We start from the raw sequence: 18,055 nt of genomic DNA, 5'->3' as shown, positions 1-18,055 counted from the left end.
AATGAAGTAGATTTTAATGTCATTTTGTTCAGTATACTGTTCTGCCACCAACAAAAATCTATCCCTAACACCCTGTAAGTAAAGCATTAAAACTTTTGGATTATTTGAGGATATTTGTATATTTAAAAGCTTATATTTGTAACCAGGCGATATACTATCAGACTTCCGGTAAAGCAGCATCCACACAATCCCGAAGAAAGCAAGACCTGTCATGTGCCAAAATTATTTGACGATCAGCTTAACAGCTCATACAGCCAACTTGTTGACAAGCATAACATACAGGAAAATGGGAAAGAAAATTGAAGCTCTGTAACATGACGATCAGTATGGCTTTAGGAAAAGTAGAGGCACTAAGAGGCTGTTCTGACATTGTGGTTGATAATGGAACCAAGACAGAAGAAACATCAGGACACCTTCACAAGATTTGCAGAGCTGAAGAAGCGTTCAACGCTGTCGCATGGTACATGATATTCGAAGTTCTGAAAAAAAATTGGTTCAAATGGCTCTGAGCACTATGGGACTTAACATCAGAGGTCATCAGTCCCCTAGAACTTAGAACTACTTAAACCTAACAAACCTAAGGACATCACACACATCCATGCCCGAGGCAGGAATCGAACCTACGACCGTAGCGGTCGCGCGGTTCCAGACAAAAGGGCCTAGAGCCGCTCGGCCACCACGGCCGGTGAAGTTCTGAGAAAAATAGGGGTAAGCTATAGGGAAACATGGATATACAATAACTACAAGAACCTAGATGGAACAATAAGACTGGAAGACCAAGAATGTTGTGTTCGGATAAAAAACTGGTTAAGCAAGGGTGTAGTCTCTTGCCCCTGCTGTTCAATCTATATATCGAAGAAGCGACTACGGAAATAAGCAAAGACTGAGACTAAAATGCGAGGTGAAAGGAGATCAATGACATGATTCGCTGACAACATTGCTACCCTCAGTGAAAGCGAAGAAGAATTACGGGATCTGTTGAATGAACGAACAGTCTAATGATACAGAATATGGACTGAGAGTAAGTCGAAGAAAGGCGAAAGTAATGAGAAGTACCAGAAATGAGAAAAAGGCTGAAACTTTTCAGAATTTGGGATCACGAAGCGGACGAAGTTAAATAATTCTGCTAAGTTACGAAGTTCTGCTACCTAGGCAGCAAAATAACCCATGACGGACGGAGCAAGTGGGATGTGAAAACCAGAATATAACTGGAAAAAAGGCCATCCCTCGCCAAGAGAAGTTCGCTAGTATCAATCATGTCCTTATTTTGATGAAGAAATTTCTGAGAATGTACGTCTGTGTGAAAACCGTAACACAACCGTAAATCAAAGCTTTAGAGATGTGGTGCCGTAGATGAATGTCGCAAACTACGTGCACGATTAGGTAAAGAACGAGGAGGTTCTCCGCAGAATCGGCGAGCAAAGGATGGGAGAGTCAGTGATAGAGTAATTTATTCATTAGTTTTTGCATAACATTTATAACTTGAGGTTAATTCATGTCACTGGTATTTTACTGTATGCTACTTGTATACACATAAAATCTGTGAGCCTTGATGGAACTTTTACGCAGACTTCACCGTTGGAGGGAAATGCACTTCATAATTGCGCTATCCAGGACCGACCCAGTTCCATGTCCTGGCTTGTTACAGTTTTAATCGATCAGTAAGTTTCACAACAGCAACCAATTTATTCTAAAGCCATACACTGTACCAGTATGAAGATAGCATAGCAACGGCGCGTGATACTTGTAACGACTGTTATACACGAATAGAATTTGTTGAGTCCCATTTCCTTTACTGAGAATATCATTGAAGCCTACCACAGACCCTTTCATAAATATATTTGATGTTCCTACGAAATGGTCGAAGTATGCTAGCAGTATTCGTAATTGTGTCTTCAACAGCTAAATGTTCACCCTTTAATTGAGTGTGAGTTGTCTTCCTTCAGCGTAGGGTTACAAAATGAGAACACTTCTTACGTAATAACGCTCCTTACAGTATATTGTTTATCGATGACGGTTTCCTAAACACAAAAAACGGTGTCAACGTTTTGGGGAACTGTGGAATCCTGTCTCTTTATTAAGAAATGGAACGTACTTTTAGTACGGGTGATAAAATAGACTCGTAGCCGGTTGCTGTCGCTCGTTGTATTCCCCCTCAATTACCAGCGACTGCTCGAAGCGAGGGGCTGAAATTGAATAATCCACTTCCCCGGCGATTCCAATCTCATAAGATCTCTTCGCTGGTATCACTTGAGTTGTCAGTGTTCCGGAAATAGGGCACGGTTTATTTGAAAGGACGACATTTCAGTTCTCAAGCAGCAAACATTGAGACAGCTATCCGAAACTAAGTTTTAGAGTTTTTGTCGTTTCATTAACGAAAACTCGTAGCATATAAAACAGACTTCAGAATATGAATTTCGTTACAAGGCACACGCCATTCTACGACTAGCCAACAAGCACGCTGAATTCTATTGCACCGTCGAACGATTCCCGAAGCAGTTTTACGTTACTTACTTAGAAGTGCTCCCCAAACTCGACGCATTTTAGAGCTCTTTCACCAAGAGCGATACGAGTTCAGTACAGAACATATGTTTTACGGAGTTGTAGTTAAGTACTTGCCTCACCTGTGTGTTGCGTTCACATTTCGACTATTTTCGTTAGAGTACTACATCCAAAGACCGCTTGATTGTTTACGGGTTATGATAGAGGAGATGAATCTCTTACCCAATGTAAAGGCCCGAGCGACTGGAAAAAAGCGCAGGTGACGTCTGTATATAAGAAGGGTAGAAGGATGGATCCTCAAAATTACAGACCAATATCCTTAACATCGGTTTGTTGCAGGATTCTCGAATATATTCTCAGTTCGAATATAATGAATCTCCTTGAGACAGAGAAGTTGCTGTCCATGCATCAGCAAGGCTGTAGAAAGCATCGCTCCTGCGAAACGCAACTCGCCCTTTTTTCACATGAAATCTTGCGAACCATGGATGAAGGGTATCAGACAGATGCCATATTCCTTGACTTCCGGAAAGCGTTTGACTCGGTGCCCCACTGCAGACTCCTAACTAAGGTACGAGCGTATGGGATTGGTTCCCAAGTATATGAGTGGCTCGAAGACTTGTTTAAGGGGGTAGGAATTCAAACGGGCCGGCTTGGAGCAGGAGAGGCACCACAGGACATTTTATTTTATACTGTCTATACTCTTACAAATAAATTCATAAAACCTTGTCAGCATGACCAGGAAGGATTCAAGATTCACACTCATAGCAGTGAAAGTGCAAAAACAGAACAAAATAATTTTTTTTATATGAAATATCATCATTTTTTAACTTACTGTTGGCTGCGTTTGTTGCTATAGGTACATTTTTCTTCACAAGTAAGAGAGATTCTTTGATTAATTTTGCACAGCATACAAAGCATACTTCCAGGTGTATGAAACTCTAGAGTTTTCCAAATCTATTAAAAACTGTGGTAAAAATGAGATAATTATCTACAAAATTTAATTTTTTTCTAAAGATAAAGTTTAAAACGTAACAGCTCATTCATTTTTTCATAAATTAAATAGATTCTAGAGTTTCAGACATCTGTAAGTATGGTTTGCATGCTGTGCAAAATTAATCGAACAGTCTCTCTTACTTATGAAGAATAGTGTACCTATAGCAACAAATGCAGCCAATACTAAGTGAAAAAATGATGAAATCTCACATGTAAAACAATTATTTTCTTATGTTTTTGAACTTCCGCTGCTACGAGTGTGAGTCCTGAATCCTTCCTGCTCATTCTGACAAAGTTTTATGAATTTACTTGTAAAAGTATAGACAGTGGAAATTAAAATGTTCTGTGGTGCCTCTCCTGCTCCAAGTCCGCCCGTTTGACGTCCTACCCCGCCCTTAAGTAATAGAACCCAGTACGTTGTCCCCGATGGTGAATATTAATCGGAGGTGAGGGTATCATTTGGAGTGCCCCATGGAAGTGTGGTAGGTCCGCTGTTGTTTTCTATCTACATAAATGATCTTTTGAATAGGGTGGATAGCAATGTGCAGCTGTTTGCTGATGATGCTGTGGAGTACGGGAAGATGCAATCGTTGAGTGACTGTAGGAGGATACAAGATGACTTGTACAGAATTTGTGATTGGTGTAAACAATGGCAGCTAACACTAAATATAGGTAAATGTAAATTAATGCAGATGAATAGGAAAAAGAATCCTGTAATGTTTGAATACTCCATTACTATCGTGGGACAAGCATGTAATGGCAGTTGTGCGGAAGGCGGATAGTCGTCTTCGGTTCATTGGTAGAATTTTGGAAAGATTGGGTTTATCTCTAAAGGATACCGCTTATAAAACATTAGTACGACCTATTCTTGAGTACTGCTCGAGCGTTTGGGATCTCTATCAGGTCGGATTGAAGGAGGACATAGAAGCAATTCAGAGGCGGGCTGCTAGATTTGTTTCTGGTAGGTTTCATCATCACGCGAGTGTTACGGAAATGCTTCAGGAACTCGGGTGGGAGTCTCTGGAGGAAAGGAGGCGTTCTTTTCGTGAATCGCAACTGAGGAAATTTAGAGAACCAGCATTTGAGGCTGGCTGCAGCGCAATTTTACTCCCGCCAACTTATATTTCGGGGAAAGACCACAAAGATAAGATAAGAGAGATTAGGGCTCGTACAGAGGCATATAGGCAGTCATTTTTTCCTCGTTCTGTTTGGGAGTGGAACAGGGAGAGAAGATGCTAGTTGTGATACGAGATACCCTCCACCACGCACCGTATTGTGGATTGCGGAGTATGTATGTAGATATAGTTGTAGAGTAGATCAGCTACAGTAACCCCAGCACCAAGGAGGAGTTGTGCGAGATAAAAGGAAGTTGGTAGTGGTGTTTCTACACTCCTGGAAATTGAAATAAGAACACCGTGAATTCATTGTCCCAGGAAGGGGAAACTTTATTGACACATTCCTGGGGTCAGATACATCACATGATCACACTGACAGAACCACAGGCACATAGACACAGGCAACAGAGCATGCACAATGTCGGCACTAGTACAGTGTATACCCACCTTTCGCAGCAATGCAGGCTGCTATTCTCTCATGGAGACGATCGTAGAGATGCTGGATGTAGTCCTGTGGAACGGCTTGCCATGTCATTTCCACCTGGCGCCTCAGTTGGACCAGCGTTCGTGCTGGACGTGCAGACCGCGTGAGACGACGCTTCATCCAGTCCCAAACATGCTCAATGGGGGACAGATCCGGAGATCTTGCTGGCCAGGGTAGTTGACTTACACCTTCTAGAGCACGTTGGGTGGCACGGGATACATGCGGACGTGCATTGTCCTGTTGGAACAGCAAGTTCCCTTGCCGGTCTAGGAATGGTAGAACGATGGGTTCGATGACGGTTTGGATGTACCGTGCACTATTCAGTGTCCCCTCGACGATCACCAGTGGTGTACGGCCAGTGTAGGAGATCGCTCCCCACACCATGATGCCGGGTGTTGGCCCTGTGTGCCTCGGTCGTATGCAGTCCTGATTGTGGCGCTCACCTGCACGGCGCCAAACACGCGTACGACCATCACTGGCACCAAGGCAGAAGCGACTCTCATCGCTGAAGACGACACGTCTCCATTCGTCCCTCCATTCACGTCTGTCGCGACACCACTGAAGGCGGGCTGCACGATGTTGGGGCGTGAGCGGAAGACGGCCTAACGGCGTGCGGGACCAGCCCAGCTTCATGGAGACGGTTGCGAATGGTCCTCGCCGGTACCCCAGGAGCAACAGTGTCCCTAATTTGCTGGGAAGTGGCGGTGCGGTCCCCTACGGCACTGCGTAGGATCCTACGGTCTTGGCGTGCATCCGTGCGTCGCTGCGGTCCGGTCCCAGGTCGACGGGCACGTGCACCTTCCGCCGACCACTGGCGACAACATCGATGTACTGTGGAGACCTAACGCCCCACGTGCTGAGCAATTCGGCGGTACGTCCACCCGGCCTTCCGCATGCCCACTATACGCCCTCGCTCAAAGTCCGTCAACTGCACATACAGTTCACGTCCACGCTGTCGCGGCATGCTACCAGTGTTAAAGACTGCGATGGAGCTCTGTATTCCACGGCAAACTGGCTGACACTGACGGCGGCGGTGCACAAATGCTGCGCAGCTAGCGCCATTCGACGGCCAACACCGCGGTTCCTGGTGTGTCCGCTGTGCCGTGCGTGTGATAATTGCTTGTACAGCCCTCTAGCAGTGTCCGGAGCAAGTATGGTGGGTCTGACACACCGGTGTCAATGTGTTCTTTTTTCCATTTCCAGGAGTGTATATCTGAAAGATGACGCCTATTCAAATTTAGCGCCAGTCTTATAAGAGCGACGCAAGGAGCGCCACTATGAGAATGCAAATCAGGCACGCTTTAAACGACATCATGAGCGTTACTTATCTTTGAGACTGGACGATGTGAGTTGATGTTAGTCAAGAACACCCTTAAGACGACGAAGACGCCATTATTGACCGAGGTCGTGTAACAGCGTTACGAGAAGCTTGCTGTTCCATTCGCGATATTGCAGGAACGTAGCCACTGCACATCGATTTCTGGCAGCGGCTGTCAAGGGAAGAAACAGTCGAAAGAGGGCCATGCTCTGGACGACTACTTGGCACTACCGAGAGGGAATACCGTATTGTTCGGCGTGGCGCATTGTTGCGTCTGCAACAGCAATTCTTGTAGCATTTCGAACCGAAGTGACACAATGAATCGTTGCAAATCGGTTACTTCAAGGACAGCTCCGATCTAGAAGCCCTGCAGCGCACATTCCACTGACCCCAAACAGCGCTATTTGTGACTTCAGTGGTGTCAATCGAGATCTGATTGGATGTCGTAGTGGAGGTGTGTTACGTTTTCTGATGAAAACCGGTTCTGCTTCGGTGCCATTGATTGCCGCGTGTTGTTTAGTAGTAGGCCTGTCTGTTTGCGGCCTAGACACACTGCTCCTATACCTGGAGTTCTGGTCTGGGGTGCGGTTTCGTATCACAGCAGGAGCACTCTCGTCGTTATCCCGCGAACCCTCACTGCAAATTTGTCGGTCAGTCTGATGATTCGACCTGTTGTAATATCATTCATGAACACCATTCCAGGGTGTGTTTGCCATCAGGATTACTCTGGGCCACATACAGCTGTTGTAACCCAACATGGTGTAGAATGTGTCATCATGTCGCCTTGCCATCTTGACCACCAGATCTGTCTCCAGTCGAGCACGTACGGAACCTCATCAGTCGACAACTCCAGCATCATCCACAGTCCCCATTAATCCCTGCACGGCAAAGTGCAAGGCAAGGAACTTATCCCACAAACTGATACCTGTCATTTGTACGAGACAATAAGTACACTTACGTTTGCTTTTATTCAACATTCTGGTTGTTACACCGGTTACTAACGTACCGGCATTTCACAACTGCAATGGTAGTCTGTCACAAACTACCCATTTCCAGATGAGTCAGCTTCCTTTGAACCGTGGCTTCCAAAGTCATTGTTCAATCGTCAGCTGAGCTATATTTTTATATGGTGTTAATTTATGCTGAAGACCAATTTATTGTGTGGTTAAGTGATTCAAAATATGAAAGGGAGATGAATATAATGTGTAGGATTTTCATGGATTTAGATCAAGTTGGTAAGATACTGACTGGACATGGTTAGCATGAGGACAGGAGTGTTAGAGATGTGATAAATTTTTATCATAATTTCATGAAAATAAAATTTTTATGGAATATTGTGGTTGTGGATATCAAAGGATTGCACAGAGAAAATTTGAATGTGCAATTGTATTTTATATGGATAACGAGTAAGCAAGGTAATCAGATTTCCTATAACGATGTTTTAAATCATAGTATTTAGATTATCGACTTGCAGGTGTTTTAGATATCTGAAATGTTGTTGACTTTCTTCGTATAAATTTTTTCAGCTATTTATATATATTTTAACTATACTTGAGGACCATAAAAATATTTGCAAATCATGTTTTAGGTTTCACAAGCAATGACCCGCTTCAAACCTGACCGTGAGCACAAACATTACGCTAGTCATATCGAATCAGCATTTTTTCATTTGTAAATATTTTTGTGATCCTCTACTAGAATAAAAATATATAGACATTTTCTGTAATAATTGAGAAAACTGAGAAATAGAATACTTCTAAAGAGTTCTTAAAACCAATTTTTGCACTGCTTTTGATACCAGGTTTGATGTGATTAGCTCATGGAAGCTGAAAACCGATTACTTAATTACAATAAAAGATGCTCCTGACTGTCAATATAAGTTCACAATGTTAGGCACAATGTCTAGAAAGGAAACAGTAAGTGAACTCGTGGATCATTTCTGGACAGCTGATTGTGCAAGCACGTTTAATATCTTTGGCATGAAGTGAATCAATTTCATGCAATCTTATGTTGTAGTCGAAAGAACGTGTTAAATATAATATTTCAAAATTGTGTTAGGTAAACAAAGATACTTCAATCACAAGTAGTCTATAAAATATAGGTCTAGTGCCGCTATCGATCTATGAATATTGAAAACGGTAGACACATGATAACTATATCATAAAGTATGGCTTTCAGATATTCTGCATAGCAAAGCACGAAATTTGCGTGTCCCTACATTCACACACAACTGTCTGTAATAACCAATTATATCTTGACAAAACATATACTCGGTTCACTTTATGAGACGTAAATATACGTTATCGTTTTATAGCTGGATGATATAATAAGAAGACTAATAATTGGAATGATTACTTAGGCTCAGCTGTACATAAAGAAGATGGCAGAACTGTAGCTCACGTGCGAAAGAGAACACTCGCAACACACTTGTACTGTCCATACTGGAATATTGCTGACGTGTTCGGGCTATGTGTTTGTCCTTAGTAACTATGAGTGTATACAGAATAGTGTGAAGCAAATGGTCACAGCTTCGTTTGACTGGCAGGACAAAGTAACAGGATTGCTGAAAGAACTTAGCTGGCCGTCACTGGAAGGAAGACATTGTACAGTTCGTTAGAAATTGCTTCGAAAGTTCCATGAACCAGTCTTAACCCTAAAACAACGAACATTTTACAGTACTCGACACATAGATCCCATACGGATCACTAAATAAAGTTAGGCTTATAAAAGCCTGTAACTGTTCATGCATAACTTAAAATTCTTTTGTTCCAAGTAAGTTACGTAACTGTACAATATTGTTATTTATGGATGAGTGCCAACCAGTCACAGTCTTCAGTATCAATAAAGATAAAATGGTTTTACAGGCTGCGACGTAGTCTTGAGAAAAAGCAGTGATTTTGTAAGTATAGACCTTGTTTCTTTATTTTCCGTTTCATAACAAAAATTGTCGTCAGGTGGTACGTGGTGGCCATCTTCTGATGTTTAAAACACAATCCTGTGAAAAGATATAAAACAATGCTTTGTTTTATACTTATAGACGATGTTGTGATATGTGGTTAGTGACTATAGCTGTCGATAACCACTAAGTACTATAATGGGAGTAGGTATGCTGTTGATCTCTATCATATTTCACTGCGATTGTCTACTTTGGTTAAGAGGTCCAAAGATTTGAAATATGGGTTTAGTGACTGATGACTGTCAGCTGCTCAGTTCTTTGTTTTCCAGTTAATTACCTGATTAACTTAATACGCAGGACTTCTCGGTTGCTACAGTTATTCCTCCTACTTACACTTCAGTTTTTGTGAGCTGTCACTAAATTACTTTCTTTCTCTAATTCGCTACCTTCTTCCTACGCCACCAAGATCTGTTTTTGGTGTATTTCAAACAATGTTGCATTCGTGGTATACAATATCACCTTAAACGAAGAAATTTCATTTATGATACAATTGGAAAACAAAGCAGTGCTTCAATATTAAAACTAATATAATTCATAAACATTTATTCAAGGTTAAAGAGATAACAGACATTAAAATACATCTGCTGATATGTTGAATTATAATGACACTTCAGCGTAATTTCCCCAGACTGTGTCTGTTCGATTTTGTGGGTGAAAAACGATCGCTCAATTGACTCAACATCGTTACAGAAAAGTAGTAACTACTCCATCAGCTTTAAACATAAAATTAACTATTACATAAGAGGGTTACACAGTACAACCATACATTAAATCTGATCCACCACAGACACTGAACAACAACTATGTCACTATTGATATTAGTACATTAACAGCACGAAAAGTTTCTATAATCTGTCAAACAGTGTCAGACTGTTTAGCAAAGATAACTCTTTTGGTTATCGTACATGATTCATTCATTATCTTTCGACAGGTTAAGCTGTAGTATGAAAAATATTGTTAAAGAAGAGTAATAATAATATGATAATTTAATAACAAGTCTGTATAAAATTCATACCATTGATGTTTGAAGAGAAGGAAATCCTGCCTAGTGCACGATCGTTTTGAAGAGAAATTAGCTCGAAAATATTTTTATCAGTTATAAATTTTACAACAGCTCAGCACATACATTGTACACCGTAAACAGGAGGGTACCTTATAGAATATGAGAAATGTACACACTCTTCTTCTTCCAATAGTGCTAATAATAAAAATAAATTTAATGTCTTTGAAAGACGTAGTTCAGATGAATAACGTATTTACATATAAAAATATGGATTGTTCGTAAAACTAAACATTAATTTTTTTGCACATAAATTCTTAGCGATATTTCGATCAAACGAGATAAGTATTCCAATTGCATTAATCATTTCAATCAGTACGCAGAGATAGTTCTGCAACCATATTCTTTTCTTGAATACTTTTATTTATTAATACGATGAACAACATCTGAGATTCAGTGCAAGCATTCCCGGAAAATAAATTTTTCGAACACACACGCACAGACACACATCAGTCCTTTCCAAATAGTGATTTCTCCCCACATATTCTCGTCTTTCAAGCTTCATTTAGTTTCCAGTGTATTCTGAAGCCGTTCGTATGGCACATTTGGAAAATAGCATAGCTCTGAAAAACAGTTTAATACTGGTGATCATGGTTTATTGAAAAGTATATATTTATTTCCACTCTGTGACAAATTTGGCAGTCAGCAGGTTACTACACAGTAACTTATATTGCTAAGGTATCTGTCAAACGTCACTTTGCGTAGCCAAGACGGGATGATTTTAGTTTTGGTCATGTCTTCTGAAGAAAATACTGTACTGAGGTAGATAGCATAATGGAATAACACTCTGCTGCAAACTCGTTTCTTGTTAGTGAATAACAAATTTTATATGGATTCAAGACATCGTCGCCAAAAATCGTCCTGTTAATTTCCATCCCGTCGAGAAGATTTTTAAGCTAAACGCTGCAAGAACTCTCTGTGTTTTGAATCATTAACAGTCCTTTTACTAATTGTTTTAATTTAGCCCCAACCAATTCGAACTTGTCACGTTAGATGTCAACATCAACGAATGTATCTGATAGGATGTCACGAACGATGTTAACTATCAGTTACAACATTTTGTGAACCCCTGAACACCTCAAAGTTTGTGTTCTCCTTCGCTGAAGGAGAATCAGAATATTGATTCGTTTTTGTTTCCGATATAAATGGAAATGTCGTGTGGCTAGGGCCTCCCGTCGGGTAGACCGTTCGCCTGGTGCAGGTCTTTCGATTTGACGCCACTTCGGCGACCTGCGCGTCGATGACGATGAAATGATGGTGATTAGGACAACACAACACCCAGTCCCTGAGCGGAGAAAATTTCCGACCCAGCCGGGAATCGAACCCGGGCCCTTAGGATTGACAGTCTGAAAATAATGTAAGTCACTATTTCGTTAGAAACACTTTTGTTTTATATTCCATTGTTTACACAAGGCGTGTTTGATATGGTATAGTAGCCCACACAGAAAACGTTTGCTTTCGTGTTCGTTACTTTTAGGAAATATGTAGTGTTTACAAACAGTCCACTTGTGTAGCAAACACAAATTTTACCACCGTTCATAAACTCAAAGCACACAAATCAGTAACTAGAAATGCTGCCACTGCACATTCCATTTCTCAAAGACAATGTGGATTACAAACTTCAAAAAGTAAAAATTATAAGGAATTTGTTGATGTATTCGTATTAGACGTAACAATAACTACGGATTTGATTTATCTAACACAATTTTTAAAAAATGGGTTAAAATCATATCCTGGAGACTATCTCCAATAGTTTCCCTATCTAAACAGAACTTAAACATCACAACTGAGTATAGTGACTCCCACTGCTAACAGTACTTTCGTTCAGTGTTCTTGGAAATTAGAATTTTTCAGGAAAACGTCTAAGAACGTGGAGCGTGGAAGCTGGTAATGAGGAAAAAGGGAGGGTCCGGGAGCTGTGATTGAAAAATGCTGTCGCTAACGGCAAGTGAAAGCCGAAGTTTAGCGCTCAAGTCCCAGTCCGGCACACACATTTAATCTGCCTGAAAATTTCAAGGATGTGGTATGCTTCTACACTGTTTCACTATTTAACGCACCACGTCTTAGAACTTAGTTAATAATTTGCTGTCATAAATTTAAGAAGTTTACTGTTCTGAACGCCGTCTGAGGATCAGCTTTTAGTGGATATTATACTATCCTGAGTGAAAGTGAAGAAGAATTACATGATCTGCCGAACGGAATGAACAGTCTAATGAGTACAGAGTATGGATTGAGAGTTAATCGCAGAAAGAGGAAGGTAATGAGAAGTAGCAGAAATGAGAACAGCTAAAAACTTAACATCAGGATTGATGGTCACGAAGTAGATGAAGTTAAGGAATTCTGCTACGTAGGCAGTGAAATAACTAATGACGAACGGAGCAAGGAGGACATCAAAAGAAGACTAGCAATAGCAAAAAGGGAATTCCTGGCCAAGAGAAGTCTACCAATATCAAATATCGGCCTTAATTTGAGGAAGAAATTTCTGAGAGTGTTCGTCTGGAGTACAGAATTGTATAGTAGTCAAACATGGACGTGGGAAAACCGGAACAGAAGAGAATCGAAGCATTTGAGATGTGGTGCTACAGACGAATTTTGAAAATTAGGTGGACTGATAAAGTAAGGAATGAGGAGGTTCTGCGCAGAATCGGAGAGGAAAGGAATATGGGGAAACACTGATAAGGAGAAGAGACAGGATGATACGACATCTGTTAAGACACCAGGGAATGACTTACTTGGTACTATAGGGAGCTGTAGAGGGCAAAAAGTCTAGAGGAAGACAGAGATTGAAATACATCGAGTAAATAATTGGTGACATAGGTTGCAAGTCCTACTCTGAGATGAAGAGGTTAGCAAAGGAGAGGAATTCGTGGCGGGCCATGTCAACCAGTCAGAACACTGATGACACAAAAAAATGCTTTTCTAAACACAAATATTAAATTAAGCACTCTGTAACTTACCAAGTTGTTCATTTAGTTTCCTACATCATACAAAATGTCTACTGAAATGGAAACCTAGCGTGGAAACTACGATTGTACCGAGTATGGTTTATTTCACAAAACCTTTTATTCTTATGTCTTGGACACGGAATTTATGTTCAATATCAATTTTTAGCGCTTGTCAATTTTTGAATGAGGTATCTGGAATAGTTACGAAGTCTTTCGCAATTGAGTCCTTGGATAAAAACTTTTCGTTTGCCATGTCACATTCGAATAACGTCCCAAGCTTTCGGTGACTGCCTCCATCAACATCGCCAGGGACTAAGTGAAGGGTACGAATAAATATTGGTAGCATTAAGCGAAATATGTGTACTTCTGAAACTGCAATAAAAGTATCTTATAATATCTTATAAACACGGGAATGGTACTGAGCTCTGGATCAACTACAGGCAATGGTATTTGCATAAAAATGGATGTGTGTACACAAACACACACACACACACACACACACACACACATACACAGGTGTGTGTGTGTGTGTGTGTGTGTGTGTGTGTGTGTGTGTGTGTGTGTGTGTGTGTGTCTGTGTGGTTTCCAATATAGCTCTGGAATTCCAAGAGCAATTTCAACAAATCTTCGTACACACAAGACAGTATTTCAGAAGAAAATTACAGGCATCCTTATTTTTGAGGGTTGGGGATGGTAAAATGGTAACATGTAACCACAGCTCTGGCGCGGTTGGAACAATTTCCATCGAACACGCTTTGTACAAGCGACTAATTGGAAGCAAGTACTGTTTGGACAAAGCAAACCTAAAAGTTTCAAGGGTGAGGTTCAGGTGTACAGGAGGTGATGTGTAAAAATTATCAAAACCGTGCGGTATTAGTGTCGCTAAATATTTATAGATAATAACTGCTTCTAAAACATGCCACATTTACATAATCATTTCACGTATCGCGAACATGAAGTAAAACGAACGTGCCTAATGCACCTAAATATAGCAGATGGTTTCTCAACCTACTAACGACTTGCTGTTATGGAATTATCAGTGCTGTATTAAAAACGCTCTATTTCCTGAATTGCCACTTGCATGACATTAAGCAGTATGTGTCCTCGGAGTCTTTCATAGAGGCATGTCTGAATAAAATCTTCTCGGTTTTTTATTCGAATTGACTCCGCTTGAAAACGGAGTAGATTTTAGTAATTAATCAGTACGCTTTTCAGAAATTCACTGCGCATTTGAGCGTGAGATGAAAAGAATCTGCCTGAAACTGGATGCTGGAATGGAACTCGAACTGGGACTCCTACCTTTGAAAATAAAATAGGGGTTCATCATTCCGTCGTAGACAAGTTTACCGAGCACAATGTCTGATGGGGGAAGGAAGTAGACCGTGACTCTTTGATTGCAGCCATGCGGTTAAGTGACTTAGTCGAACTACGGAAACCACGGAGAACATGAATGGGAAGGGCATGACGGGGATTTGAAACACGCTCCTCCCAAAGGAGAACCCATTCAGCAAATTACGGAGCCACGTGGTATGGAGTTCATTTTCGTTACCTTTGCAAGTCCACACTCTACCATTTATTTTCATTGATGCCTGCCAAATATGCGTCATGTATACGTGGTACAAATAATAATAAATAGCAATAAATTCCCATGAAGAAAACTGCAAGAGCGTAGAACGCATAGCAGGTATAAATAGACAAAAAATTGATGCCATCCTCTCGAATGCAAGTTCAGCGTATTACCCACCCAGCCACCTCTTTCTGTCTTGTGTTTGATGGGAAATTCATTAGTCACAGAGATACCCAGACCTGTCTCACTGCTCGTCTTACAGCTTCAGTCCCTCGGTGGCCCTCCACTGCGTACATCACAGAAGTTCTCACACTTGCCTTCGTAGAAATCGAGAGGTAACAGCCGCCTCCCGTCTTGTCATGTCGTTTCTTCGCAGGTGAGTAATTTATATTTAATAGTAACAGACAGATTCTTTATTACTGCTCTTTAGTGAAATACGTGCGTTAAACTGCCACAAGTTGAAACGATGTGACAGAGAAGAGTTTGAAGTCGAATTGTCATGTGTACATTCAGTAACCATGCCCTTGTTGCTGATACTGTACCGAAGAAGCAATGAAAATGGGAAACTGAAAGCTGCTCTCACATTGACGGAAACTATGCCTTTCAATCATATATTATATCTTTTCCAATCTTGTGAACCACTTCAGAGGATCGTGGCAAAGCAAAGAAGGAAGACTGGGATTTTTCTGTCGATGACAAGGCCATTAGGGAAGGAGGACAAGCTCGAAATGGAGAAGACTGAATAAGGAATCCGGCAGCGCCCTTTCAAGTAAACAACGCCAGTATTCAGTTCAAGCTATTGGAGAAACCATGGAAACGTTCTATGAGTTCGTATGAAATATGTGACTCCGGTAAGGTTTCATATGTAAATGGAATGTCAACAAGCGCTATGTAGCACCCTCACATACCGATCATACTTACATATGGGGTAGTGCTGGTTAATTAACGAATTTGGTTACCTGACAAGTAAAAATTTCTAACTGATGTACTAACTACAACTAAACTGACTGGCCACTGTGACATGTTTGTCATACGGCGTCATTCGTATGCAGGATGGAGGTGCATGTGGTCAGCACTAGAAAACTACATCCGTTTGCCAACCTAAGTGAGCGGCAGTTGATCCCCATCGGTCGCTATTAACGTGTTTCAGGTCTGATTTACTTCCAGGCGGGAGAAAACTCCGACTGCGACCTAACGAGCGCTTGACACCCAAAGGGAACATGGCGGTTAGCTATGAAGCCCCAGTCCGATTGAACAGCATCGAGCTTGTGCACACTGCGACTTTGCGGGGCCCAAGCGAAATACAGAGCCCCGTAATGAACGTGTGACGTAAGCCTAATTGCCTTGCCCGCCTTACTTCGCGAACGCTCTGCTCCCTGGAGGGCCCACGGGAAATCAATATGTCAACGAAAATAATCCCAGTAAAGGTCCTACCTTTGTCGTATGTTATCGAGTGCCAGCATTCATTTAAATGTGCAGTCAGGAATTGCTAACCTTGTTTGAAATAGTTCCACGTTCCTCGACAGAGATTGCTGCTAGCACTGGCAAGACTTGCAGCGTCACGCGCTGTGACGTACGCGTCGCAGCCTTTTTTTTTTTTTTGTGGGCATCGAACTTTGCGGCCTATGCGCATCTGCGAGATACCGCACTGTTATGCATGACGTGCAGGTGTCTCTCCGTCAATAGGCGAGGTAGTGTCGGTCATCCTCGGTCATGTCTACTAAGCTGAGCGAAGTTTATACGCTCTGTCTTTCCGACAGCGAGCGGATAAGGCATGCACTTCCAGTGCTCTAGTCGGAAAGCCGTTCCCCTGGCGGCTGTCGGTTGTACAGACGTTGAAGCCGCTATTTTTTCATTCTGGTAGTTCCTCAGTTCTCAGCACAAGAGAGAGGAGAAGCTATACTAGTCCTCCAACAAGGAAGTATCCATGACAGTACCCGGAAAGTGACCCAGTGTCCTCAGAATCGCAGTCAGAGGCGCTGACCACTCAGCTACGGGAGGGGACCCTTGCATTGCCTTCGGATACTGCCGGTACTTCCGTAGGAGTGAAGAAGAAGTCGCAGGCTTGACGCAGGAAACAAAGAAGCTAATAATTTGACTGGAGCAAATGTGTTTCACTCCGAAAGGTTTTCATACTTTCGTGGGATGCTGTGAAGAAAGGCAATAGGCGCTCATTTGATGTAAACATAGGAATGGACTATCATACTGCGTACCGAGGTATGCTTCACATACCACATATGGAAACACTCTCTCTGGGAAAACTACTCCGTTTGTAATCGAGAGTTGAATTATGTTTAGTTATGCTAAAATTGGGAATTTGGAAGAAAAGGAATCTATGACTCGACTTTCCTGATGAAAAGAATTGAAGAGAGAGGGGGAGAGATAGAGAGAGAAAGAGAGAGAGAGAGAGGGGGGGGGGGCAAGTTATGGCTGGGATAAGCAGATTCAAGTTCGTGTAGGCTGGAGTAGTTATGCAGAGTTAAACTGTCATGGAGACCTGCTTAAAACCAGTCTTTGAGCTAAAGACCACAACAACAACGTCCCATACACTCTGACTAAATACCTTATAGAATAAGTGCCACACTGGGCTTCTACCTGCAGTCAATTCTATGATTTTTTCTCTCGTTTTTTGCTTTCTTCATATTTGGAAATTATTTTGGGGTGAAAAAAGTTTAATGCATAAAAGATTCCCGGACTTCTTGTCACGTCATTTCAGCGCAAAACCTTAAGCTTTGTACGATTACTTGCGTCGTCTTAATCAGGAGCAACAGGCAACCTAAACTAGTGTTGTGGTGGCCTTATGTAGCCCACAGAAGGCTTCTGATTGGTCGGTAATTACATAATGCTGTCGTAGATGGTGTCAACGTCTGCGCTGGAGGTGCCACTGCTCCAGTAGTAGCGAATAATGTCTCTGATCGCTCTCTGCATCGAGGACTCGCTTCGATTGAAGCGGCTGAAGTTCTTCCCGCACATTCTTATCTCTACAGACTCTTTAATTGTAGTATCCAATATGTAGAACCATTGTCCATAACTTTTGTTTCGTCAAATAGCATTTTGTATCTTTTCATAAACCTGTGCTCAGCAATTGCAGATTCGCCCAATTCTCAATTTTTAA

This window comes from Schistocerca serialis, chromosome 8, assembly GCF_023864345.2.
Source record: "Schistocerca serialis cubense isolate TAMUIC-IGC-003099 chromosome 8, iqSchSeri2.2, whole genome shotgun sequence".
Classification (NCBI taxonomy): Eukaryota; Metazoa; Arthropoda; class Insecta; order Orthoptera; family Acrididae; genus Schistocerca; species Schistocerca serialis.
This window is presented reverse-complemented; position numbering follows the sequence as displayed.